General features: G+C 41.3%; 1 long non-coding RNA gene across 3 annotated transcripts in view; it reads right to left on the bottom strand.

Annotated features, from left to right (window-relative positions):
* Window positions 1–10,996: 10,996 nt before the first annotated feature.
* The window catches only part of LOC132436780 (uncharacterized), a 30,574-nt gene continuing 14,748 nt past the window's right edge, over window positions 10,997–26,822 (bottom strand). For 2 of the 3 annotated variants that reach the window (XR_009521884.1, XR_009521882.1), the window contains 2 exons: window positions 18,000–18,271; window positions 10,997–12,368 (listed from right to left, as the gene is read on the bottom strand). This is a non-coding gene — a long non-coding RNA (uncharacterized lncRNA). The remainder of the gene's footprint in view (window positions 12,369–17,999; window positions 18,272–26,822) is intronic. The other variant, XR_009521883.1, reaches the window with a different exon arrangement.

Raw genomic sequence — 26,822 nt, 5'->3', positions numbered from 1 at the left:
AGGCTAGCACAGGGATATTCTTCTCACGGATTTTGCTGTAGCACAGGATAGAAATCCCAACTGCACATGTGCTTTTCTAGCCATTGATCAACTTACTCTTACTAACATTCAATAGGCTAAAGTCAGTCATTTGCAAAAGTCAAGGACAAGATGTGGAAAAATATATTCAACATTTTAAATGGGACAAACTGCAAAGTCAAATAATAGATTGTAGTGGCATGGATGAGTAAAATAGTGAGATCATTAATGTAATCTACCACAGTCCTTAGACACTAATTTGCTGTGATGCCTCCAGTTTTGTTCTTTGTTTTTTCAAGACTGCTTTCATAATTCAGGGCCTTTTGTGGTTGCATATAAGTTTTAGAATTATTTGTTCTAGTTCTGTGAAAAATGCCAAGGGTATTTTGATAGGGATTGCACTGATCTGTAGATTGCTTTGAGTAGTATGGACAGTTTAACAATATTATTTCTTTCAATCCAAGAACATGGGATATCTTTCCATTTCGTTATGTTATTTTCAAATCCCTTCATCAGTGATTTACAGATTTCAGAGTATAGGTATTTCATGCCATTGGTTAAGGTTATTCCTCGGTGTTTTATTCTGTGTGATGCAATTTTTTTTTGAATTTTATTTATTTTTTTATACATGTCAATCCCAACAGCCGAATCCATCACACCATCATCCCCAACCCCCCGCAGCTTTCCCCGCTTGAGGTCCATACGTTTGTTCTCTACATCTGTGTCTCAACTTCTGCCCTGCAAACCAGTTCATCTGTACCATTTTTCTAGGTTCCACATACATGCGTTAATATACGATATTTGTTTTTCTCTCTCTGACTTACTTTACTCTGTATGACAGTCTCTAGATCCATCCACATCTCAACAAATGACCCAATTTCGTTCCTTTATATGGCTGAGTAATATTCCATTGTATATATGTACCACATCTTCTTTATCCATTCGTCTGTCGATGGGCATTTAGGTTGCTTCCATGACCTGGCTATTGTAAATAGTGCTGCAATCAACATTCGGGTGCATGTGTCTTTTTGAATTATGGTTTTCTCTGGGTATATGCCCAGTAGTGGGATTGCTGGATCATATGGTAATTCTATTTTTCGTTTTTTAAGGAACCTCCATACTGTTCTCCACAGTGGCTGTATCAATTTACATTCCCACCAAGAGTGCAAGAGTGTTCCCTTTTCTCCACACCCTCTCCAGCATTTGTTGTTTGTAGATTTTCTCATGATGCCCACTCTAACTGCTGTGAGGTGATACCTCATTGCAGTTATGATTTGCATTTCTCTAATAATTAGTGATCTTGAGCAGCTTTTCATGTGCTTCTTGGCCATCTGTATGTCTTCTTTGGAGAAATGTCTATTTAGGTTTTCTGCCCACTTTTGGATTGGGTTGTTTGTTCTTTTACTATTGAGCTGCATGAGCTGCTTATATATTTTGGAGATTAATCCTTTGTCCATTGATTCGTTTGCAAATATTTTCTCCCATTCTGAGGGTTGTCTTTTCATCTTGTTTATGGTTTCTGTTGCTGTGCAAAAGCTTTTAAGTTTCATTAGGTCCCGTTTGTTTATTTTTGTTTTTATTTCCATTACTCTAGGAGGTGGATCAAAAAAGATCTTGCTGTAATTTATGTCAAAGAGTGTTCTTCCTATGTTTTTCTCTAAGAGTTTTATAGTGTCCAGTCTTACATTTAGGTCTCTAATCCATTATGAGTTTACTTTTGTGTACGGTATTAGGGAGTGTTCTAATTTCATTCTTTCACATGTAGCTGTTTTCCCAGCACCACTTATTGAAGAGACTGTCTTTTCTCCATTGTATATCCTTGCCTCCTTTGTCATAGATTAGTTGACCATAGTTGCGTGGGTTTATCTCTGGGCTTTCTATCTTGTTCCATTGATCTATGTTTCTGTTTCTGTGCCAGTACCAAATTGTCTTGATTACTGTAGCTTTGTAGTATAGTCTGAAGTCAGGGAGTCTGATTCCTCCAGCTCTGTTTTTTCCCCTCAAGACTGCTTTGGCTATTCAGGATCTTTTGTGTCTCCATACAAATTTTGAGATTTTTTGTTCTAGTTCCGTAAAAAATGCCATTGGTAATTTGATAGGGATTGCATTGAATCTGTAGATTGCTTTGGGTAGTATAATCATTTTCACAATATTGATTCTTCCAATCCAAGAACATGGTATATCTCTCCATCTGTTTGTATCATCTTTAATTTCTTTCATCAGTGTCTTATAGTTTTCTGCATACAGGTCTTTTGTCTCCCTAGGTAGGTTTATTCCTAGGTATTTTATTCTTTTTGTTGCAATGGTAAATGGGAGTGTTTCCTTAATTTCTCTTTCGGATTTTTCATCATTAGTGTATAGGAATGCAAGAAATTTCTGTGCATTAATTTTGTATCCTGCAACTTTACCAAATTCATTGATTAGCTCTACTAGTTTTCTGGTGGCATCTTTAGAATTCTCTATGTATAGTATCATGTCATCTGCAAACAGTGACAGTTTTACTTCTTCTTTTCCAATCTGTATTCATTTTATTTCTTTTTCTTCTATGACTGCCATGGCAAGGACTTCCAAAACTATGTTGAATAATAGTGGTGAGAGTGGACGTCCTTGTCTTGCTCCTGATCTTAGTGGAAATGGTTTCAGTTTTTCACCATTGAGAATGATGTTTGCTGTGGGTTTGTCGTATATGGCCTTTATTATGTTGAGGTAGGTTCCCTCTATGCTCACTTTCTGGAGAGTTTTTATCATAAATGGGTGTTGAACTTTGTCAAAAGCTTTTTCTGCATTTATTGAGATGATCATATGGTTTTTATTCTTCAATTTGTTAATATGGTGTATCACATTGATTGATTTGTGTATATTGAAGATTTCTTGCATCCCTGGGATAAATTCCACTTGATCATGGTGTATGTTCCTTTTAATGTGTTGTTGGATTCTGTTTGCTAGTATTTTATTGAGGATTTTTGCATCTATATTCATCAGTGGTATTTGTCTGTAATTTTCTTTTTTTGTAGTATCTTTGTCTGGTTTTGGTATCAGGGTTATGGTGGCCTCATAGAATGAGTTTGGGAGTGTTCCTCCCTCTGCAAATTTTTGGAAGAGTCTGAGAAGGATGGGCGTTAGCTCTTCTCTACATGTTTGATAGAATTCACCTGTGAAGCCATCTGGTCCTGGACTTTTGTTTGTTGGAAGATTTTTCATCACAGTTTCAATTTCAGTTCTTGTGATTGGTCTGTTCATATTTTCTATTTCTTCCTGGTTCAGTCTTGGAAGGTTATACCTTTCTAACAATTTGTCCATTTCTTCCAGGTTGTCCATTTTATTGGCCTAGCATTGCTTGTAGTAGTCTCTTAGGATGCTTTGTATTTCCACAGTGTCTGCTGTAACTTCTCCTTTTTCATTTCTAATTTTATTGATTTGAGTCCTCTCCCTCTTTTTCTTGATGAGTCTGGCTAATGGTTTATCAATTTTGTTTATCTTCTCAAAGAACAAGCTTTTAGTTTTATTGATCTTTGCTATTGTTTTGTTTCTATTTCATTTATTTCTGCTCTGATCTTTATGATTTCTTTCCTTCTGCTAACTTTGGGTTTTGTTTGTTCTTCTTTGTCTAGTTCCTTTAGGTGTAAGGTTAGATTGTTTATTTGAGATTTTTCTTGTTTTCTTGAGGTAGGCTTGTATAGCTATAAACTTCCTTAGAACTGCTTTTGCTACATCCCGTAGGTTTTGGATCATCGTGTTTTCATTGTCATTTGTCTCCAGGCATTTTTTCATTTCCTCTTTGATTTCTTCAGTGATCTCCTGGTTATTTAGTAATGTATTGTTTAGCCTCCATGTGTTTGTGTTTTTTATGTTTTTTTCCCTGTAATTGATTTCTAATCTCATAGCTTTGTGGTCAGAAAAGATGCTTGATATGATTTCAATTTTCTTAAATTTACTGAGGCTTGATTTGTGACCCAAGATGTGATCTATCCTGGAGAATGTTCCATGCACACTTGAGAAGAAAGTGTAATCTGCTGTTTTTGGATGGAATCTCCTATAAATATCAATTAAATCTATTTGGTCTATTGTGTCATTTAAAGCTTGCGTTTCCTTATTAATTTTCTGTTTGGATGACCTCTCCATTGGTGTAAGTAAGGTGTTAAAGTCCCCCACTATTATTGTGTTACTGTTAATTTCCTATTTTATAGCTGTTAGCAGTTGCCTTATGTATTGAGGTGCTCCTATTTTGGGTGCATATGTATTTCTGATTGTCATGTCTTCTTCTTGGATTGATCCCTTGATCATTATGTAGTGTCCTTCCTTTTCTCTTGTAACATTCTTTATTTTAAAGTCTATTTTAATTGATATGAGTATTGCTACTCCAGCTTTCTTTTGATTTCTATTTGCATGGAATATCTTTTTCCATCCCCTCACTTTAAGTCTGTATGTGTCCCTAGGTCTGATGTGGGTCTCTTGCAGACATCATATATATGGGTCTTGCTTTTGTATCCATTCAGCAAGCCTCTGTCTTTTGGTTGGAGCATTTAATCCATTCACGTTTAAGGTAATTATTGATATGTATGTTCCTATGACCATTTTCTTAATTGTTTTGGGTTTGTTTTTGTAGGTCCTTTTCTTCTCTTGTGTTTTCCACTTAGAGAAGTTCCTTTAGCATTTGTTGTAGAGCTGGTTTGGTGGTGCTGAATTCTCTTAGCGTTTGCTTGTCCGTAAAGCTTTTGATTTCTCCATCGAATATGAATGAGATCCTTGCCGGGTAGAGTAATCTTGGATGTAGGTTCTTCCCTTTCATCACTTTACATATATCATGCCACTCCCTTTTGGCTTGTAGACTTTCTGCTGAGAAATCAGCTGTTAACCTTAGGGGAGTTCCCTTGTATGTTATTTGTCGTTTTTCCCTTGCTGCTTTCAATAATTTTCCTTTGTTTTTAATTTTTGCCAATTTGATTACTATGTGTCTCGGCATGTTTCTCCTTGTGTTTATCCTCTATGGGACTCACTGTGCTTCCTGGACTTGGGTGGCTATTTCCTTTCCCATATTAGGGAATTTTTCAACTACAATCCCTTCAAATATTTTCTCTGGTCCTTTCTCTCTCTCTTCTCCTTTTGGGACCCCTCTAATGTGAATGTTGTTGCGTTTAATGTTGTCCCAGAGGTCTCTTAGGCTGTCTTCATTTCTTTTCATTCTTTTTTCTTTATTCTGTTCTGTGGCAGTGAATTCCACCATTCTGTCTTCCAGGTCACTTATCCATTCTTTTGTCTTTGTTATTCTGCTATTGATTCCTTCTAGAGTAGTTTTCATTTCAGTTATTGTATTGTTCATCTCTGTTTGTTTGTTCTTTATTTCTTCTAGGTCTTTGTTAAATATTTCTTGCATCTTCTTGATCTTTGCCTCTATTCTTTTTCCAAGGTCCTGTATCATCTTCACTGTCATTATTCTGAATTCTTTTTCTGGAAGGTTGCCTATCTCCACTTCATTTAGTTGTTTTTCTGGGGTTTTATCTTGTTCCTTCATCTGATACACAGCCCTCTGCTTTTTCATCTTGTCTACCTTTCTGTGAATGTGGTTTTTGTTCTACCGGTTGCAGGACTGTAGTTCTTCTTGCTTCTGCTGTCTGCCCTCTGGTGGATTAGGCTATCTAAGAGGCTTGTGCAAGTTTCCTGATGGGAGAAACTGGTCCAAAGATATAATTATCACTTCCAATGAGGAGGAACTCACATCTTCACAATCCTAGGTTCTGCATGGTTAGGCGTCCTGATCCCTCAAACTTCACTGACACTTCCAGGTCACTGAGGTATTATCCAGTAGAACATCACACTGAGGGCACCTTGGTATCCTGCTAGTGTTGGAGGGTCTCCTGCAGAGGCGGGGGTGGCTGTTGCTCACCGTGAGGACAAGGGCACTGGCAGCAGAAGTTCTGGGAAGTACTCCTTTGCGTGAGCCCTCCCAGAGTCTGCCATTAGCCCCACGAAAGAGCCGAGTGGGCTCCAGTTTTGGGTTGCCTCCTGTGTGATGCAATTTTAAAGGGGATTGTTTCCTTCCTTTCTCTTTCTGATAGTTTATTATTAGTGCATAGGAAAGCAACAGATTGCTATGTATTAATCTTGTATCCTGCAACTTTACTGAGTTCTTTTGTTAGTTCTAATAGTTTTCTGGTGAAGACTTTAGGGTTTTCTGTATATAGTTATCATGTCATCTGCAAATAGTGACAGTTTTATTTCTTTCCTTCCAATCTGGATGCCTTCTAATTCCTTTTCTTGTCTGATTACTGTGGCTAGGACTTCCAAGAAAAAGAAGAGCAAACAAACCCCAAAATCAGCAGAAGGAAGGAAACGATAAAGATCAGAGAGGAAATAGATAAAATAGAGACAAAAAAATAGAAAGGGTCGATGAAACCAAGAGCTGTTTTCTTGAAAAGATAAATAAAATTCATAGACCTGTAGCCAGGCTCATGAAGAAGAAAAGAGAGGACCTAAATAAACAAAATAAGAAACAAAAGAGGTGAAATAAAAACCAATATCACAAAGGCAGAAAAATCATAAGAGAATTCTACAAACAGTTATTTGCCAACAAATTGAACAGCCTAGAAGAAATGGACAAATTTCTAGAATCATATAACCTTCCAAAACTAAATCAGGAAGAAACTGACCATCTGAACAGATGAAACACTAGTAGTGAAATGAATTTGTTATAATAGAAAAAAAAAAACCTGCAAACAAAAGTCCAGAACCAGACAGCTTCACAGGGGAACTCTACCAAATGTATAAAGAAGAGCTAATACCTATCCTCAAACTATTCCAAAACATTGAAGAGGATGGAACACTCCCAAATTCATTCTATGAGTCCACCATTACCCTGATACCAAAACAAAACAAAGACACTCCAAAAAAATTAAATTACAGGCCAATATCTCTGAGGAATATAGATGCAAAAATCATCAACAAAATATTAGCAAACTGAATTCAACAATATATAAAAAGAATCATGCAACCTGAGCAAGTGGGATTTATTCCAGGGATTCAAAGATGGCTCAATATTCACAAATCAATCAATACGATGCACCACATTGACAAAACAAAGGATAAAAATCACATGCTCATCTCAATAGTCTCAGAAAAAGCATCTGACAAAAATCCAACATCCATTCATGATTTAAAACTCTCATCAAAGTGGTACAGAGGGAACATATATTAACATCAACAAACCCACAGACAACATCATACTCAATGGTGAAAAGCTGAAAGACTTTCTGCTAAATTCAGGAACAAGACAAGGATGCCTACCCTTACTAGGCTGTTTTATGACCAGGCAGAATGTGGGCCGAGCTGTGTCCTCTGCTCAAGCTGACCTTCCTCAAGCTGCAGGTCGAAGCAGATCACCTTTTAGGGTGAATAAGTGTCATCTGCTGATCCAGAGTGTGGTATGTGTGGAAGAGCAGAGCCCTCATCTCCCAGTCAAGCAAACCAGACAAAGTTCTAGCCCAGTGCTCTGTCAGAGGGGTGGAAAGGGTAGAATCAGGGCTGCAGGGATATAGAGTGGGTGCTCAGCTGTCATCTGGGGTCCGCTGCACACCTCCCCCATGCAGTGTATCCCATTTTCTTTCCCTTGCATATTTTTTGTTTATCCATTCATTTTACTGGAGCATAATATCCACTAGCTTCTTGAGAAATGGTGTCTGGGCAACAAAGTTTTTAAGACTTGCATGTCTTAAAATGTTTTTCTTCTATCCTGACATTTGATGGATAATTTTATTGGGTGTGGAATTTCATGTTAGAAATTAATTTCCTTCAGAATCATGAAGCCGTTTTCTCATTTTCTTCTTACTCCCAGGTGTTTCTTTTGCGAAGCCCAAAACCTTTGTGCCTGCCTGTTTTTTCTTCGCGATCCAGTGTCTTCCTCTTGTTCCCAGGTGTTCTGAAGTTTCACTGTACGTGCATCAGTGTGGTTCTGTTTCCATCCATTGTGTTGGGCCCTTGGTGAAATCTTTACATCTGGCAACTCACATCTCACTGGCCTGGAAAATTATTTTGTTGTTATTTTTTGTTTGTTTTCCTTATTTTCCCTTTCTATAACTCCTTTGGTTTGGATGTTGAATCTTCCGGGCTGATCTTATAATATTCTAATATTTTCTTTTATATATTCTATCTTTTGTGATTTTTTTAATCTTTCAAATCTTCTAGTGAGTTTTTAATTTCTGCTAGCAATAAAAAGCATTTTTATCCTGAGTTGTTCTTTTTTCTGAATGTTCCTCTTCTATAGTACCCTGTTCTTCGTTCAATGTTTTCTTTTCTCTCTGAGGATGTTAATGACAAGTTTCCTTTTCTTCTATCAGCATAATTCCTGCTCCTTCCAGGTTGTGTTTCTCTACCTGTGCTTTTAGGTCTTGTCTCTCATGCTAAGGCTTCCCCTCAGTGCCATTCCATCTTGTTGTCTGTTCATGATGAGGACCAGGGGATGGAAAAGCTGGTTGGAAGCTCAGAGGGGACGACTGGCAGTTGTTATGTCTGAATTTATTGTGGGTTATCTGGTTGAGCCAGTTGTCAGGGAGCACCTGATATCTATTATTCCGGTTCTGTAGAGGCTGGTGGGTAGGAAGTCTTCTAATTTCCTGCTTGTACATACTGGCTGACAACCTGGGGAGCTAAATGGTGAAGGGCTGGGGGAGGAGGAATCCCTGCCCACAACCCTCAATATGCAAGTGAGGACTGAGTTATGTTTACAGAACAGCAATCAGGCCCTCAGTAGAACCTGGAATCCCTTAAACATCACAGGTTTCTGCCAAGGGAAGGTTGGGGCAGATGCCCAAATACACAGACTGGAGAGAGGGATGTAGAGTACCCTTTGAATTTCTTTTCAAACCATCTTCCCCATCTTGCTTTGTTTCTAGCTCCACCCTTAATCCCTGATTCCAGAGGTGCTTGATGCTGCCCTGCCTGAGGGTTTTGAGGATTCTGTCCCATAACTCAGGTTGGTCTCAGCTTCTCCCACTGCTGCCTTGGGGTTCTTTTGTATCTGCTAAATCAGTTAGCAATAATCCAACTTCGGGCTTCCCCGGTGGCGCAGTGGTTGAGAGTCCGCCTGCCGATGCAGGAGACACGGGTTTGTGCCGCGGTCTGGGAAGATCCCACATGCCGCGGAGCGGCTGGGCCCGTGAGCCATGGCCACTGAGCCTGCGCGTCTGGAGCCTGTGCTCCGCAACGGGAGAGACCACGACAGTGAGAGGCCCGCGTACCGCAAAAAAAAAAATAATAATAATAATCCAACTTCTCTCCATCTTCCAAAACTTTATTGCTATTTTATTCCACTCCTCTATATCTCATCCTTGTGGCTTTTTCAACAGAATTCTCTTGTCTTAGTTTGGTGTATTTTTGCAAGAGAATGAGATGCGAGATGATGTGCATTTACAACTAACCACCTCTAAGCTATAAATTGCTAAGTTCCTTCCAAATTCAAACTTTTACATACAACTCAACATATCTGGAGATTATTTTGGTATATAATAGAGATAATATTCCAACCTGATACAAACAAAACTTGACTTTCCCAAACCCCAGCTTTTACAACATTCACCCTTTCCCACACTAGAGCATGATGCTGCCATTATTATAAATTAAGTTCTTACGTCTGTTTAGGGCAATTTTAAGATTATGTATCCTTTCCTATTGATCTATAAGTCAATTATCACACCAGAGCATCCAAAACACTCAAACACATATGCAGGCTCACACGGGCACACACACGTTCACATATGCACACACAGGGGCACACATGTTCATGTGCTCACACACACTCTTACACACATGCACATGTTCACAGATGCACACACACGTGCACACACGCTCGATGACTTGGTGTTTCCTCGGGTAACTGTCTCCAGGAAGAAAGGGAGGAAGGCGAGGGCAGGTGGTAGGAAGAGCCTCCTGTACCCAGAAGGCAGTGCCGACACGCAGCATCATGTGACCTGCTCTCGGGAGTCGTCCTGGTTTCTGATGGTGAGCAGACATCTTCTCTCAAGTACGGAAGAAACACAGTGTGGATGGACTACCAACTAGTTGTTCTCACGTTAGCCTACGGCTGCAGCTGAGCAGTTTGTGGAAACTCGCCCAAGATTTTGGGTATTGAAAGCATATTTGGGCAAACACTCCAAGCCCAAACTCAGCACTTTATCAATGTTGTTCAAGCACAGGCTTTGCCAAACAAACAACAGATAAATACATACATAAAAGGTAAATATTAAGACAATTTCTTCTGATTAGACAAACCCGAAGATTCATGCTGCTAATGTAGAAATGTTTCTAGTCATGATTAGTTGTAATATCTTTTATGGTTTTCTTTGGATCAGAGAGGAGAAAAGAAAACACAAAAGGAACAGGAAATTTAAAATTATTTCCTACGGTCTAGGAGGAAGAAATTGCCTATGGCTGAGTTGGAGAGAAACTTCTGAAAACTGGATTTATTCTGCCAGAAAGGGCTTTTGATTCTAAGCTGTCCTAAAGATACAGACAGTTCAGTTAAGCATGCAACTCAAAGCAATGATTCAGGATGAGCTGGAAAGAGGCCTTCTGGTGAAGGCTGAGATATATGATTAAAAAGTAATTTAAAATAGTTAAGACCATGAAGAGTTTGGACTGGAAGTCGGGAAATTTGAGTTTTAGCCCCAGAATCTGCTTTTAATTAGTTCTGTAACTTAGGGAATTAACTTCTCTTTCAAAGCCTTGGCTTCCTCATCTAAAACGCAGAAGCCAATGCATACAGTCACCAAGGCCTCTTACAGCCCTAAGTCTCCCTGAGGGAAATTTCAGCCAGGACGCCACTGACACACTGGCAATGGAGAATAGGGTGGTCCCTGGGGTGAATCACAGCTGTGAGACATGGGACACGAGGTGAGCGCATTCTTCTCAACCAAAGCCTCATGGAGTCTTTCCTTCATGCATCTAAGAGCTTCCAAAACGCAAAGAGACAGACAGTCCCATTTTACATTTTTTAATTTTTGAGAGAAAGACAGGCAGAGTGATGACTACCCCACCTCTCCCCCAAGTGCAATGGAAGCCTGGGCCCTCCTGGGGTCCCACATGAGGCTCGGAGACCCTCCCACCATGCATCACCTCATCCCACCCCCAAGAATGAAAGGGGGGTGCTCAGAGTGTGAGGAGAGTGCAGGAGGGAGTCCAGATATTATCAGCTGTGAGCCCAAACCCAGTCCACAGGAACGTGCCTGTGAATTTCTAACATCCCATATTTACCAAAAAGTGTAAAGGTCATAGCAGGTAGGGGCATTGGTTGTAAGAAGTAGCAACCCACTTGTCCTGGCATAAAAATAGGGGGCCTTTATTATAAGAATATGAGGTGATGCCTGACATCAAAGGAGGAGTGGAGCTGGGCCATGTGCACAGATCACTCTGTTCCCTGCATGGACCACTCTGTTCCCCACACAGGACCACTCAGTTCCCTTCCCCGCACGGACCACTCTGTTCCCTGCACAGGCAGACTCCATCATTTGCTTCTCTTGCCCATGTGGGAGTTGGCAGCCACCACTGCTCCAAGGTTCCTCGTCAGTCCTGAGCGTCAGTTCCCGGTTTCCAGGACGTGTGATCTGATGGGCCCACTTAGGTCAGAAGGTCATGGTTCATCCAACCAGCTGTAGCCCAGGGGAGGGGGACCAACCCTGTGCCTGAGGTGGGAAGTTCCCAGAACCATGAAGCTTACAGGCCCAAGAAGTCCTCCTGCAGAGAGGCTGCCGCATGGGGCAAGGAGCACACGGCATTTTAGTCTTGAGGGGAAAATTTAGAGTTGCTCTTTTGAAAACATTTTCCCTGTTTAGAAGTATTTTTCTTTCCACCAGGAAATCAGTATGATGAGCAGGAGAAACAATTCACCTAGAAGTAGTCCTGTATGTAAAGCTTTATCCCAAATGTTTGGCCACTCCAAGATTGTGTCGTCTGTTCATAAAACTATTTCGCATGTTTGCTTTGGGGACCAGCCTGTGCTGAATCGGTGTCAAACGACTGGGACAGGCTGTGTGGTGACTGACGGCCGGGAGCAGGCCAACCCAGCCTTCCAGTCAGGCCACAGGCCAAGGTTGCAGCACTGGATGGCGGCTGTCACATCCCACGGGAACCTGGATTCTGGCTCCCACAGCGCAGGCCCACTGGGGTCATGACCTGAAGGCGGACAAGAACGGAAAGGGATAGCCATTTCTCCCCTGGGTGGCAGGGCGGTCAGCCAGCAGCCTCGGGTCCAGAGCTGGAGCCCGAGGTGAGCAGCGGGGCTTGGGCCCGCAGACGGGGCTGTGACGGCAGGTTACGGCCCAGTGGGAAGGAAGCTCCTTGTTACATCAGCATACAGTCTGCTCCTGAAAAGACATTGTTTCCGCGTGGGATGGGGAGAGACCCCGTCTGCAGGAGGCCTGGGGCACGGAGGCAGGTCCCTCTCCTTTTCCCACACCCAGCCTGGGGCCTGGAGGACAGCTGTGGCCCAGCAGCCCCTCCTCTCTGGACCTCTGCTGTTTCCCTTGGGGAGGCTCCCAGGCCCAGGAGTAGCACAGACCACGCGGAAGGACATGGGGCACCTGTGGACCCCCCTTTGTGCTTCTTCTCCATCGAGCCACCCAGGCCACCTGCTGGGGCCACGTGCCCATGCCCACTGCCCAGCAGACTCTCACTGGCAGGACCCAGGCATTTCCCTAACACGCTTGTGTGTTTTCTGAGATGTGGTGTTAACCTCGTAAATGTCTGGATGAAAGTTCGAATAAACAAATAAAATCACCCATTGTCCTTGACCCCACGTGGACTGGTCTGTTCTAGCTGAGCCATGAGCCTGTCTCTGGAGTGTCTGTAAGCATGGATGGCTGCATGGGTCCACCTGCTGTGCTTCTCCACGTGGAAGCACCAAGCTCATCCAATGAAGGGATCACTTTTAAATCTGACGTTGGCTGTGATCAAGGACTACAGAGAACACGGTCTAGTCAATGAAGACAGTGTGTGAATAGCTGGGTCTCCCATGTCCTCAGTGAGCGCCTGTGGTGGGACCACATTTAGTAACAAGACGTTAGGAGTGATGGATAAAGGAACTGAGGATTCCAGTTAAGGAGGGAGGTTAAGGGGGTGAATTCAAAGGATGTACCAGCTGCAGTCGTCATTGATTCTCCTCCCCCATGTTTCCTCTCTTCTTTTCCCTGCCCCACCTCCCTCTGAGATCCCCCTTTATAACCTAGCAGGTCAGCTGCATAAGCCACACTCTGCAACCCGGCCTAACAGACTGGCTTTATGTTTCCCTAGGCAAGCCCCTCGGCCAGTGGGTGTTATCTCACTAGGTGTGTGCTGAGCGTGTTCAAGAACCTGGTTCCCTTCTGTGTCGGGAGAAAAGTCACCATTGCCACCCTTGTGGGTCTTACTCAGCAAGACAGCCTTGCTTTCTGAGACCAGCAATTACGCTCCGTCTGAACAAATGAAGTCAGCGCCCAGAAGGGCCGCATCCCGGTTCACCTGGTCAGTCACTGGGGCTCACAAACCTGCCCAGAAAAAACCCACCAGATCCTCGGAACCACAGCCACTTCTCAGTCTTTCTGCCATCTCCCGGCTGGGTTCTGTCTTCTGACGTGAGATATTCCCTGTCCCCAAAATATTTCCTAATATCTCCTCAACCCAAGAAAGTTCAAAGACTCTACATTCAGATACCCATTCCAATGCATTTTAAAACCTTTCTGCCTATCACAATTATTGTAGCTGAGCTAAGCGACAAGGTCTAGCGTTTACAAATCATGTCCAATGTGGGCCCTTCTGCCAATTAATCTATTCAGCTGTTTTTCTGTAACTGTTTTCTCTCTGATCGTAGATAATGTCTTTCAAGGTATTAGGTGGCGCCAGTGCATTCCTTACACACTGCCTTACGGTCCTGCAAAGAAAGTTCTGTTTACATTATTACTTAGTGAGAACTAAGAGTTTGCTTGGATTCATTATTTCTTCTTTGGTCATGAAAAATGTGTGAATTATAAAACCTACCTTTCCCAAAAGCATACCTTTCCAAAACGTTGCCCAAATCTTGTTTTTTCTCTGATAGTGATTTTCTAAGTCACTTATTTTGGGGGGAAAGGGATGGAGAAAAGTACATTTTTTCCTTTTAATAGGGACCCTTAATATTTAATGGGAAACAATGATTCTAGTTCAATTTTGCCTTATGCCTGAGCCTAGTAAACATCATCATAATATGCATAAAAGTAACAACGACGTGCCAAATGTAAATGACGCCACCTTAAGTACCAAAGTAAACTCCTTCCCTTCAACGATTTGTGAACAAATAGATGAGGGGCCGCTGGAGATGGATCAGGTCAACTGTGTGTCGACTCCACTCCTGTGGGGGAGGGCCCCCTCTGCCACCCCCGAGCTGCCCACGGCCTGCTCCAGGCTCCCAGGCACCCCGGGAGAAGGTCCTGTGTGAGGAGGGGGGGCTGGACCCCCGATGCTGCCCCATCAAGGTCAAGGTGAGCCGGCAGACAGCCACAGAGAGGCAGCCTGCCCCCGTGCCTGGCCATTCCAGAGAGAGCTAGAGAGACACAGAGAGAGGGAAAGAGAGAAGGAAGGATGGAAGGACGGGAGGAGGCGGGGCTGCGGCCTCGCTCTGCCTGCCGGATCTCACGCCAATTTCTCGTAGTGACTCCAACCCAGACTCATTACCCAAAGGGAACCCTGGACCTAGCTTGGAGAAGCTGACACCACACAAGGCTTCAAAACACCCTTGAACCCAGAGTCAGCCCAGCGACTCCCTTTGTTCACGTCCCCCCAAGCACATAGCGGCTGCTGGGACGATGCAATACAGGAGCCGGCACACGACCGGCCAGGACAGCTGCCCCAGGGTCACGAGGCCAGGTGCCACGCCCTGCCGCATAACCTCTTGTCCTTGCTGACCTGGTGTACACGTGTATTTCCCAATTCCAAGAGTAGTAAGAGATTGCTCTGTCCCCTGATGTCTCACCAACAGTGGAGGCTCAACATCTTTCGGTGACTGACACACGTGAGCTCACCCACAGGTGGACCCACCCAGCCCCATTCTCGGGCTCCCACCTCCCGGTCAGCGGGTAACAAGACGCAGTTCCATTCTGTGTCCTCACTCCTGGAGGCGGGTCTGCTTAGCCAGAGGTTTCAGATCAGACGTGTGGGGCTCAGGCCGAGGGCGCTCTGTCCCCGGGCCGCGTCTGTGGCCAGCCAGGGCCCTCTGTCCACAGCACGAGGCCGGGTGCCTGCCGAGGGGCTGTCCTGAAGCTTGAGGGCCCGCCACTCCGAGAGCACGCTGCACCAGGCTACGCCCCACGTGCGTGTTCAGTCTCTGCATCCTACTCGGCCCTCGTGACTGGGGAAGGAAGAGGCACCCACCACACGCTGCATGCTGTTCACCCTGAGTTAAACGTGTTGCCACGTGTTCCTTCATGTTCCTTCTCTCGTGTGTCTTCTCTAGCGATGACCTCGTCCAGGGTCAAGTTTGATCTTTTTATCGAGATGTCAGTTGTTTTCTGCCTTCTTTGTTAAACTTCTCCCTATAAATACTCTTACCAGCCTGTCCTTGGTGTTTCACTGTTTCACGTGAACACTTGGGATTCGTACATATTCAAGCCTAAATCATTCCCTTGATCACACGACTGACCGTGTCAGACATAGGACAGCCTTTCCCACCCATGACTGTATGAACGTTAACCTGTACTTTCTTCTCTACTTCACGGTTAATGTGCTAACATTTACATTTCTGATCCCCATGGAATTTAGTCTATGAGGTTTAAAGCAGAATTCTAGTTTTATTTTACTACGAACTGTTTGCCCATTATTTCCTGCTGTGCTTTTGTGAAAATAAACCCTTCTTCATTCACTGAGCTGAGGTGTCACTCTAATTTTACACCAAATCCCCACATATTCTGGAGTATCTTTCTAGACTTGTATTCTATTCAGTCTCTGTTGCTTTGGTGGGACCTTACAGCTTTAACTAAGCCCTTCTTAAAGTGTGTGACAGTGTAGCACGGCCCTCACACCCTTCCATTTCAGGTTACTTTTGAAAAGTTTAGCATGTTTATTCTTCCCAATGAGCTGTAGATTAATTTTGTCACTGTCTCCTAAAATTGCATTAGGGATTTTCTTTGAACTGTATAAAAATGTTACAGGTTCCTTTTAAAAATGTAAATCTTTAAATATTTTATGTCTTCTCCATTTATCCAGATCTTCTTGATGAAAATTTTTATATTTTCTTCATAAAAGAACTTTACCCTAGCACAGTCATCCCTAGGAATTTTTCATTGTTACTGTGAATAGAATCGTTTTTATTACATCTTATGGTCACACAAGTCTCTCCAGTTTTCAGGCAGCTAGTATTCTCTTCAGCGTTGACAGCCCTGTTTCTCTTCTCCCCTGGACACACACACCACCTGCTTCCTTCTCTTGCCTCTCGCTTTCTCTAAACCAGTCCTGCCATTATTCCGAGTTCACCGCTTCCAGGGCCAAAACGGCGACTGCAACATCATCTGTGGGGTTCAGACTAATGTCCCCTATCAAGACGGAAAGCTGTCTTTATAATTTTAATGAATTATGAGTTTCAATTTTATTAAATGTTCCTTTGGCTGCTGTCAAGATAATCACAGGTTGTGAATTCTATAAATACATTTTTAAATAACAAACACCTTTTTTTCCTGGAATAAGACCAGCTGTGTTTTAATGTATTAATGTTTATTTATTAATATAGATCAACTGGATTCATGTATTAGTACCTCTGCTGTCTTCCCACCGAAGAGCGGCTAGGTGGGCAGGCCCAGTCAGAACATGCTTCTGTCGTTAGCTGACTGCGTCATTCCTTTATCTCCTAGGATTTACTGTTGCAGAGAGGTCTGCCAGATTTTTGTAATCTGTTTTTAATTAGCTTGCTCTCTCAGAATGCTGAAAACATTTTTTTTCTTCTTTTAAAAATCTTTTGCCATGTTTGCTTACTGTAAGTGTTCTTTTATCAACTTTGGAGAAGCTTCTTCTCCACCCAGAAACAGGCACCTGAGCTGTCCCTCTGTCGCCATGTCCCGTGTTGGGCTCAGCATCCCTCACCTCTGGGTCTCCCGTCCCCTCCGGTGTTTGTCCTCCTGTTCAGCCTGAAGGAGATGCTCCAGTGCATCTCCCACATCACTGGTTCTCGACATCATTAATTATGCTTCATTAATTATGCCTGTACTGCCTCCCATCTGCATTATAAATCAGGCCAATATCAGTTTTATTGCAAACCTCCCTTTTATTATTTAGCTCCATTTACCTCTCAGTACTTTTCTTTGTTTTTAGCTGACGTATCATTTTATATTTTATTAATAGTTTGAAATACTCCTTTGAAATAATTTTCTGCATTTTGGAGAACATCAAAATCATACTTTCCCTCTCTGCCTTAAATCTTTTAGTTGTAAAAGTATTTTTATTTAGACTTTTTAATAATAGGCTCCACATTCTACTGGGTATTTTTTTTCCCTCTTTATACCTTTATAAACAAGATAACTGTTTGCAACTCATGCTGTCACAGCAAGAATAAGTACATCTCTCTTGGTCTCTCTGTCCATTGATATAATGACTAAAATCATTTTTCAAAACTAACGAGAGAAAGTAAGGTATCCAGCTACTAGTCTTTGCAATTCTTTATGCTCCTTTACAGTTCTTAGCTTACTTTGTACACTGAAAACATTACCCAGGATGTACACCCAGATGCCTTCCACCAATTCACGTCTATACGTTTACCTCCCAGAATATAGTGGGTCACCATTGGTTTTCCTGTAGTTTACCTCAACTTATTTCCTAATATCTGTAGTAGTGTATCATTTTAAGAAAATGATAAAAGAAAGGGAAGAGAAGAAAGTCATATGCACTTCAGAATTCTGCCTCACAAGCAGCTTTAAAGGCATTAGGGTATGAATTACTATCTACTGCTACACAACAAATTACCCTAAAGCTTAGTGACCTAAACAGCAGACGTTAGTTACCTCACAGTTTCTGTGCATCAGGAATCTGTGCAGAGTTTATCTGGAGGCCTCTGGTTCAAGGTCTTTCATGAGGTTGTAGTCAAACAGCCAGCCAGGGCTGTGGTCTCATCTGGAAGCTGGATGGGGAGGGGTCCACTTGCACTCACATGGCCTTGGCAGGCTCCAGTTCCTCATGGACGGTGGGGATGAGGGCTTCAATGCTTGCTGAGCCACACGGGCCTCTCCAAAAGACTGCTTCCAGCGTGGAAATCTGCTTCCCCAGCGCAAGCGAACTGAGAGAGCAAAAGTGAGAGAGCAGAAGTGAGAGAGAGCAAGGGAAGCCCCCAGGATGGCAGTCAGGGTCTTTCTAAAACTGAATATTGAGAGTGATATCTCATGATGTCTTCTCTTCTGCCTCGTTCCCCCTTTAAAAGTGAGTCACTGGCGCCACTCACAGCCCAGAGGCAGGGATCACCAGGGTCCATCCCAGAGGATGGCTGCAGCTGGTCACCTCCTTCATGGTTGGTCACAGGCAGCGAACACATGGAGGAAGAGACAGGAAAGTACTTTCTACCATTTTTCAGATACTACTGCCAAGAAGTACAACTGGGGTCTCTCACGAAGAAGACCAAGCCTCGGTCGGCTTCTTGATCCATCTTCGTTACTCCCAGTATCTATCACTGAAAGGTTTTGGTATTAGATGGTCTATTGGTTGAAATTTTTCATTTTGAAAATTTCTCTGTCTTCACCTGTATTTGTTGTGATGCTGGATATAAAGTTTTGCGCTGAAACTTGTTAAACAGACCAAACAGAAGAACTTGCACTTCTTCTACCTTGAACGTGCTTTTAAACTAAATGTCCTTTCTAAGGAATAAACAGAATTGGAATTACATATCTAAATCATGTGCGTGTTTATTCTAGAAAGCAATGGCTAAAAGCATCCACATAATCGAGGGGTGAGTTTTGCTTTTATTTATTCACATGTAATCCCATAGGTAGAGAAATCCCAAATATGATAAAGGCATAGTTGACTTAGGTATGATGGCAAACACAGCAAGTATCCTCAGGCGTTCTGCTGAATTAAAAAAGAAGGTTAGCCTGGTTAATGTTTTTATTTAGCTAAAATAGATATTACAGTTGATATAAACACAATAAAATTACAATAATATCATGAAACAGAGAAAAAGATATTTGAAATAGTGGTAACTCCCCTGGATTAGGGACTTCACTGTGTACATTCTTTAACAAAGTCAGGAATTTTAGCAACAAGAGGAGCTGTTAGTGAAGAGAATCACTTATCCTTGTGTCTTACACCTGATAGTGCAGGCAACCACAAATCCACAACAGCCTACCATCAATGTGCTTACCACACCAGTGAAGGCAGACACTTGGAGAAGCTTAGCGATGGCCCCAGCATGGCCCTTGCTAGCTGGCGGTACTCAGATTTGAACCCAGGAAGTCATACTGCAGAACGCATGCTCCTAACTTGCTATGAGTTGTTGCCTCAGTGAGGAACATGGGAACAGGTACATGATCAGTATTTGTTCACTTAATTAACAAATTCATGAATGCTTCAATGAATGGATGGACCTAGATTTTTTTTAACAAAATCTGATTCAAATTATGGTGTACTACCTCTTTTCTTTGGAAGGTTCTTATCCTAATAAGTGGTGCCTACAGAGAAAAGCTGCTTCGTTTATTTTTCTTAGTCAACATAATATCATGTTCGTGCTATTTTAAGAGGGGGGAAAAAGACAAAAGGAAAATGCATAATCACTACTGTAAACCAGTTTCATGTGTACAGAGGTAGCCATCTTTACCCTCATCCTTTATCCAATTTCAAAAACTTGGCAGTGTGTGGAGTTACCAGTCACCTCCTAAGACTTCTGGTGTTGGAAGTAAGACCCTAACTCTCACTGAATTATGGACTGGAAAAATCTGGTCTCCTTATGTGTTTTCCATATGGTTAGCTGAAGCTTTCTCTGCTCCAACACTGAGAAGGCCAGCATGTCTCCCCTGGCGGTTTTAAAGATTTTATAAAGTGGAAAATATTTTGCTTCCTTGGACTATCAAACTAGAGAGAATGAAAGACACTGCTATCATGTTTGGTGTTCATTTATTTTTCTGAATGTGGTAACCTCTTAAATCGGTGTGAGCTTAGGGGGCTTAAGGTTTGCAATTTGACCACATAAAACCAGAAATGTGTATGTATTTCTCTGTTAATATTTTGAGGAAAATATCTCCCCATCTTTATTATAGTGATACCTATTTTTCTGAATTCCATTATCTTCCCCAAAATGTTGTGTCTTTTAGTAGAAATAAGAAGTAGAAAAAATGTAAATTAATGTTTCTCCCTAGTGAGAAACAGGAGGAGGATGGAAAGTCATTCAGGAACTGAAACCAAGCATGATAATTGCCACTTTGGGGCTCTCAGACACAGGGCTTGCTTCTGTAGACTTCTTTACCAGCACCAAGAAAAAAAATCAAAAACTCTTACAGCCAAAGCTCTGTGAATATTTTTCCTTTTTATCTCAAGTAGTTCAGTAACACTTCTAAGAATTGTTAAAAACAATGGTGGATTAGATGATCCTGACTAATGATCTATTAAAACTCAGGGTCTGAATGCAATTTTCATCATTTCCAATTGCTTTCCAACTGAACTAAAACTTGGCAGGATTACTAAAACTGCCCTTAAATTCTTTATTTCATCATGCTAAGTTTTAATTTGTTTAATTTACTTGTTGGCCATTAAAAGTATAATTTTATTTTTCCAGAGGTCACTCACATGTTTGTTTAGCCCATCTGACTTGACAGTTTGCAACAAAGAAAACAGAAATTAAAGATAATGGTATATTAATTCAGGTTTTGATATAGTTTTTATTAATATTATTTTACGTTGAGGAGGGAATACTGTTTCAAAAGGTTTGATTTGAAAAATGGTTCTTTACAACTGCTTTGCCAGATGACAGCAAACTGATGTAGAAAGTGGTGGATCAAGGTAGGTGGGGAGGAAAATTGTACTAAATATGATTTTGCAAAAGACAGGCTTCAAAACTGAAATTTATTTTCTAGGAAACTTTTGAGCAAGGTTAAATAGTGAGTATTAAAGAACTTGAAAATTTATATTTCCAGCCACCCAGTCTTATGACATTTTGTTCAAGTAATATTTATTTTTATATATTCCGGTAAGGGGAACTTAGGTCTAAGTCCATACATCCAATGTAAGTGAACACATGAAGAATTTGCTAGGAAAGGTGAGCACACAACACTGAAGATCACTTGGCCCATAAAGTCAGTCTTTGGAATCAATCTATGACAAAGGAGGCAAGAACATACAATGGGGAAAAGACAGTCTCTTCAACAAGTGGTGCTGGGAAAGCTGGATAGCTACATGTAAAAGAATGAAATTAGAACACTTCCTAACACCGTACACAAAAATAAACTCAAAATGGATTAAAGACCTAAATGTAAGACTGGAAACCTTAAAACGCCTTAGAAGAAAACAAGGTAGAACGCTTTTTGACATAAGCTGTAGTAATATTTATTTTTGGATCTCTCCTAAGGCAAAGGAAACAAGATCAAAAGTACACAAATGAGACCTAATTAAACTTTAAAAAATTTGCACAGCAAAGGAAACCACTGACAAAATGAAAAAACAACATACCGAGTGGGCGAAAATACTTGCAAGTAATACGACAGATAAGGGGTTAATATCCAAAATATATAAATGTTCATACAACTCAATATCAAAAAAATAAACAACCTGATTAAAAAATGAGCAGAAGCTTGAATAGACATTTTTCCAAAGAAGACATACAGGTGGCCAACAGGCACATGAAAAGATTCTCAACATCTCTACTCGTCAGGAACATACAAATAAAAAACACAATAAGATATAACCTCACACCTGTCAGAATGGCTGTCACCAAAAGACCACAAATAACAAATGTTGGTAAGGATGTGGAGAAAAGGGAACCCTTGTATGCTGTTGGTGAGAATGTAAATTGGTGCAGCCGCTATGAAAAACAGTATGCAGGTTCCTCAAAAAACTAAAAATAGAACTACCATATGACTGAGCAATTCCACTCCTGAGTATATATCCAAAGAAAATGAAACACTAATTAGAAAAGATATGTGCACCCCGATATTCATAGCAGCATTATTTACAATAGCCAAGAATATGGAAGCAACCTAAGTGTCCATCAACAGATGAATAAAGAAGATGTGGTACACACATACAAGGAATACTACTCAGCCATAAAAAAGAATGAAATAATGCCATTTGCAACCACATGGATGGACCTGGAGGGTACTGTGCTAAATGAAATGTCAGACAGAGAAAGACAAATACTGTATGATCTCAGCTATATGTGGAATCTCAAAAATAAAACAAATGAATGTAACAAAACAGAAACAGACACACAGATATAGAGAACAAACTAGTGGTTACCAGTGCAGGGGGGGAGAGAGGAGAGGCAAGCTGGGGAGATGGGATTAAGAGATACAAAAACTACTATGTATAAAATAGATGAGCAACAAGGATATGTTATAGCACAGAGAATAGAGCCATTATTTTATAATAACTTTAAATGGAGTACGATATTGAATCATTATATTGTACGTCTAAAACTAATACTGTAAATCAACTATACTTCAAATAGATAAGTAAGTAAATAGATAAATATATGTTAGTATTTCGCCCTGAATTAACTGGGTCCAAGGGACTCTGGCTTTTGCAAAGAGTTGACATTTTGTTCAGGGACAGTGGGAAAGGCTTGTCATTATCTCAGAAGAGGAAATGGGCTTTCTATAGTTCACCTCTAAGTACCAGATTTGGTGTAGATTTTCAAAAAGGTATTCTTTAGGAAGTTCCTACAGTATTTCTATTCTTCTGTCCTTACTTTGCTAAGTATATTTATTGATATACAATATACAATATTTATTGTATGTTTACTGTATATCAATAAATATACTTAGTGCAGTTGATTGTACATCAATTTTACCTAGATAAGGCTATTGAAAGCATAGTCAAACTCATTTGTTGCAGTTAAAGAGTGGTAGGAGAGAAATTTATATCTACAATACATACACTAGGGGGGAAAGCTGAGAAATAACCGTCTAAGCCTCCACGCCAAGAACTAGAAAGGGAACACCAAACGGAACTGAGGAAAAGATAAAGGGAATCATAAAAAGCAGAGGCCAGCGCATTATAAACATATGTTTTTGTTTGTGTTTGCAAGCACCTGTTGTCTATTAATCACCTGAGATTCTACCTGACACAGGTTCCTATGCATGACTGTTCCTTCGTGTTCTCATGGAAGGAGGTTGGCATTGCTTTCTCTTCTCAGACAGCTGATGCACCACTGACCCAACGTGCAGACTCTGTAGCAAATTCCAGGATGTTTGAGCTCAAGTCTGATAAGGAAAGAAAATGTAGGATTCTAGATACTGGGAAAACTTGTAACTAAATTAAATGTTTTAGTGACATTATAAATCATGGTACATCAAAGTTAGTAAAGAAAAAGTGGTAACTCAAGAATAACAGAGAGGGGAAATTGGATTAACAAACTGTCATTAGAACAAGGTAAAAGTGGGCAGGAGAAGGATGGAGTGGGAGTTTGGGGTCAGCAGATGCAAACTACTATATACGGAATGGATAAACAACAAGGTCCTAGTGTATAGCACAGGGAACTCTATTCAATATTCTGTGATAAACCATAATGAAAAATAAGTTTTTTTAAAAAAGAATTATACTTATGTATAACTCAGTCACTTTGCTGTATAACACAACATTGTAAATCAACTATACCTTAATTTTAAAAAAAGTAAAAGTATCTTGGTAAAGACAAAAGCAAAATCAGAAATGTTGACCGAAAGTATGACCTTTCTTAAGAAGGAAGGTCTCCTGCTCTGTTAAGCAAGTGACTATTAACTTCTCTCTTGCTCTTTTCACTCCCCTTATATACCATGTGCTCCTAGTATGCAGGTTTGGTGTCTCACGTTATTCTTAAATTATCCAATAGGGCCTCTTAAGGAGTGGCTGGGTCCTAATGTTGAGCAATGCAAGATGACCCTAAACAACCTTTTTTTACTTTTGCTTTTATTGGTGGTGGTGGTGTTGAGGGGACACTTTCAGTAAGTCTGGAGATGCTAATGAAGACATCATCTTGTCAAGGCCCCCGCAAATGATCTGAGGGAAACAAATGGCTACACTTGACTAAAACATTTGTGAAAAACCATAAATTTGTGGATTTAACATGGTCAGGTAATAGAAAATGTGCTACAAAAATATCCCTTGGTCAAAAAACCCACCGGATTAATCACGAAAACATATAATAAATGACTATGGTACCTGGATATGACTGCCACCAAGCCTCGGGATGTGGATTATAGAGAAACAGACACGTGATTATGATCCTTGGACCAAAGAGCACCGCCCAGGTGGAAGAGGAACATGCTGCCAGGGGTGAGGTAGGAAAACGGGCTCATTTCTGTGCCCCCAGAAGCCGGGATGCAGACACACCACTCAGTCGCCCCAGGGCACTGTCTCCAAGCCCGTCCTCCAGATGAAGGGCCACCTTGCCATCACTGATGGGGTTCAAGAACTAGGGGGACCTCATGCTGGCAAATACTCCCCATGCTGCAGCCCATACAAGGTCATGGGGAGGTCATTCGGAATGGTGGGGGTCAGCCGTGAGTGTAAATGTACAAACTTGTTTTCTGACCTTTTAATCTTAGTCGATTCCAGTGGCAATGGCACAGCTGGAAACAGTGGGGGCCACAGAGACATGCTACTCTTGGTTCAGCCAGCTTCTGAGATAAACAAGAACAGACTAAGTTGTCAAAGGCTTAGGGTTTGGTTCACAAGCAAGTTACTAGGTTATGGTAGTGACTGTCAAAATGTGCTCCACGGAGACTAATTCTGGGTGACATTAACACATTACCCGAAAATAATTGGTCCAATGGCCAAATGTGTATGGGAGGGACGAGGGGAAGATGGCGGAGGAGGAAGACGCGGAGATCACCTTCCTCCCCACAGATACACCAGAAATACATCTACACGTGGAACAACTCCTACAGAACACCTACTGAATGCTCGCAGAAGACCTCAGACCTCCCAAAAGGCAAGAAAGTCCCCACGTACCAGGGTAGGACAAAAGAAAAAAGAATAAACAGAGACAAAAGAATAGGGACTTTGTCTGGTCCCTTTCCCATCAGAAAGACAAGATCCAGCCTCATCCACCAGAACACAGGCACTAGTCCCCTCCACCAGGAAGCCTACACAACCCACTGAACCAACTTTAGCCACTGGGGACAGACACCAAAAACAACGGGAACTACGAACCTGCAGCCTGCAAAAAGGAGACCCCAAACACAGTAAGATAAGCAAAATGAGAAGACAGAAAAACACACAGCAGATGAAGGTGTAAGATAAAAACCCACCAGACCTAAGAAATGAAGAGGAAATAGGCAGTCTACCTGAAAAAGAATTCAGAATAATGATAGTAAAGATGATCCAAAATCTTGGAAATAGAATAGACAAAATGCAAGAAACATTTAACAAGGACCTAGAAGAACTAAAGATGAAACAAGCAACGATGAACAACACAATAAATGAAATTAAAAATACTCTAGATGGGATCAATAGCAGAATAACTGAGGCAGAAGAACGGATAAGTGACCTGGAAGATAAAATAGTGGAAATAACTATTGCAGAGCAGAATAAAGAAAAAAGAATTAAAAGAAATGAGGACAGTCTCAGAGACCTCTGGGACAACATTAAACGCACCAACATTCGAATTATAGGGGTTCCAGAAGAAGAAGAGAAAAAGAAAGGGACTGAGAAAATATTTGAAGAGATTATAGTTGAAAACTTCCCTAATATGGGAAAGGAAATAGTTAATCAAGTCCAGGAAGCACAGAGAGTCCCATACAGGATAAATCCAAGGAGAAATATGCCAAGACACATAGTAATCAAACTGTCAAAAATTAAATACAAAGAAAACATATTAAAAGCAGCAAGGGAAAAACAACAAATAACACACAAGGGAATCCCCATAAGGTTAACAGCTGATCTTTCAGCAGAAACTCTGCAAGCCAGAAGGGACTGGCAGGACATATTTAAAGTGATGAAGGAGAAAAACCTGCAACCAAGATTACTCTACCCAGCAAGGATCTCATTCAGATTTCATAGAGAAATTAAAACCTTTACAGACAAGCAAAAGCTGAGAGAGTTCAGCACCACCAAACCAGCTTTACAACAAACGCTAAAGGAACTTCTCTAGGCAAGAAACACAAGAGAAGGAAAAGACCTACAATAACGAACCCAAAACAATTAAGAAAATGGGAATAGGAACATACATATCGATAATTACCTTAAATGTAAATGGATTAAATGCTCCCACCAAAAGACACAGATTGGTTGAATGGATACAGAAACAAGACCCATAGATATGCTGTCTACAGGAGACCCACTTCAGACCTAGAGACACATACAGACTGAAGGTAAGGGGATGGAAAAAGATATTCCATGCAAATGGAAACTAAAAGAAAGCGGGAGCAGCAATTCTCATATCGGACAAAATAGACTTTAAAATAAAGACTATCAGAAGAGACAAAGAAGGACACTACATAATGATCAAGGGATCGATCCAAGAAGAAGATATAACAATTGTAAATATTTATGCACCCAACATAGGTGCACCTCAATACATAAGGCAAATACAGCCACAAAAGGGGAAATCGACAGTAGCACATTCATAGTAGGGGACTTTAACACCCCACTTTCACCAATGGACAGATCATCCAAAATGAAAATAAATAAGGGAACACAAGCTTTAAACG

The sequence above is a fragment of the Delphinus delphis genome, chromosome 14 (assembly GCF_949987515.2).
Source record: "Delphinus delphis chromosome 14, mDelDel1.2, whole genome shotgun sequence".
NCBI classification, from domain to species: domain Eukaryota; kingdom Metazoa; phylum Chordata; class Mammalia; order Artiodactyla; family Delphinidae; genus Delphinus; species Delphinus delphis.
The sequence above is the reverse complement of the archived record's forward strand: the minus strand, read 5'-3'. Positions and strand labels throughout refer to the sequence as shown.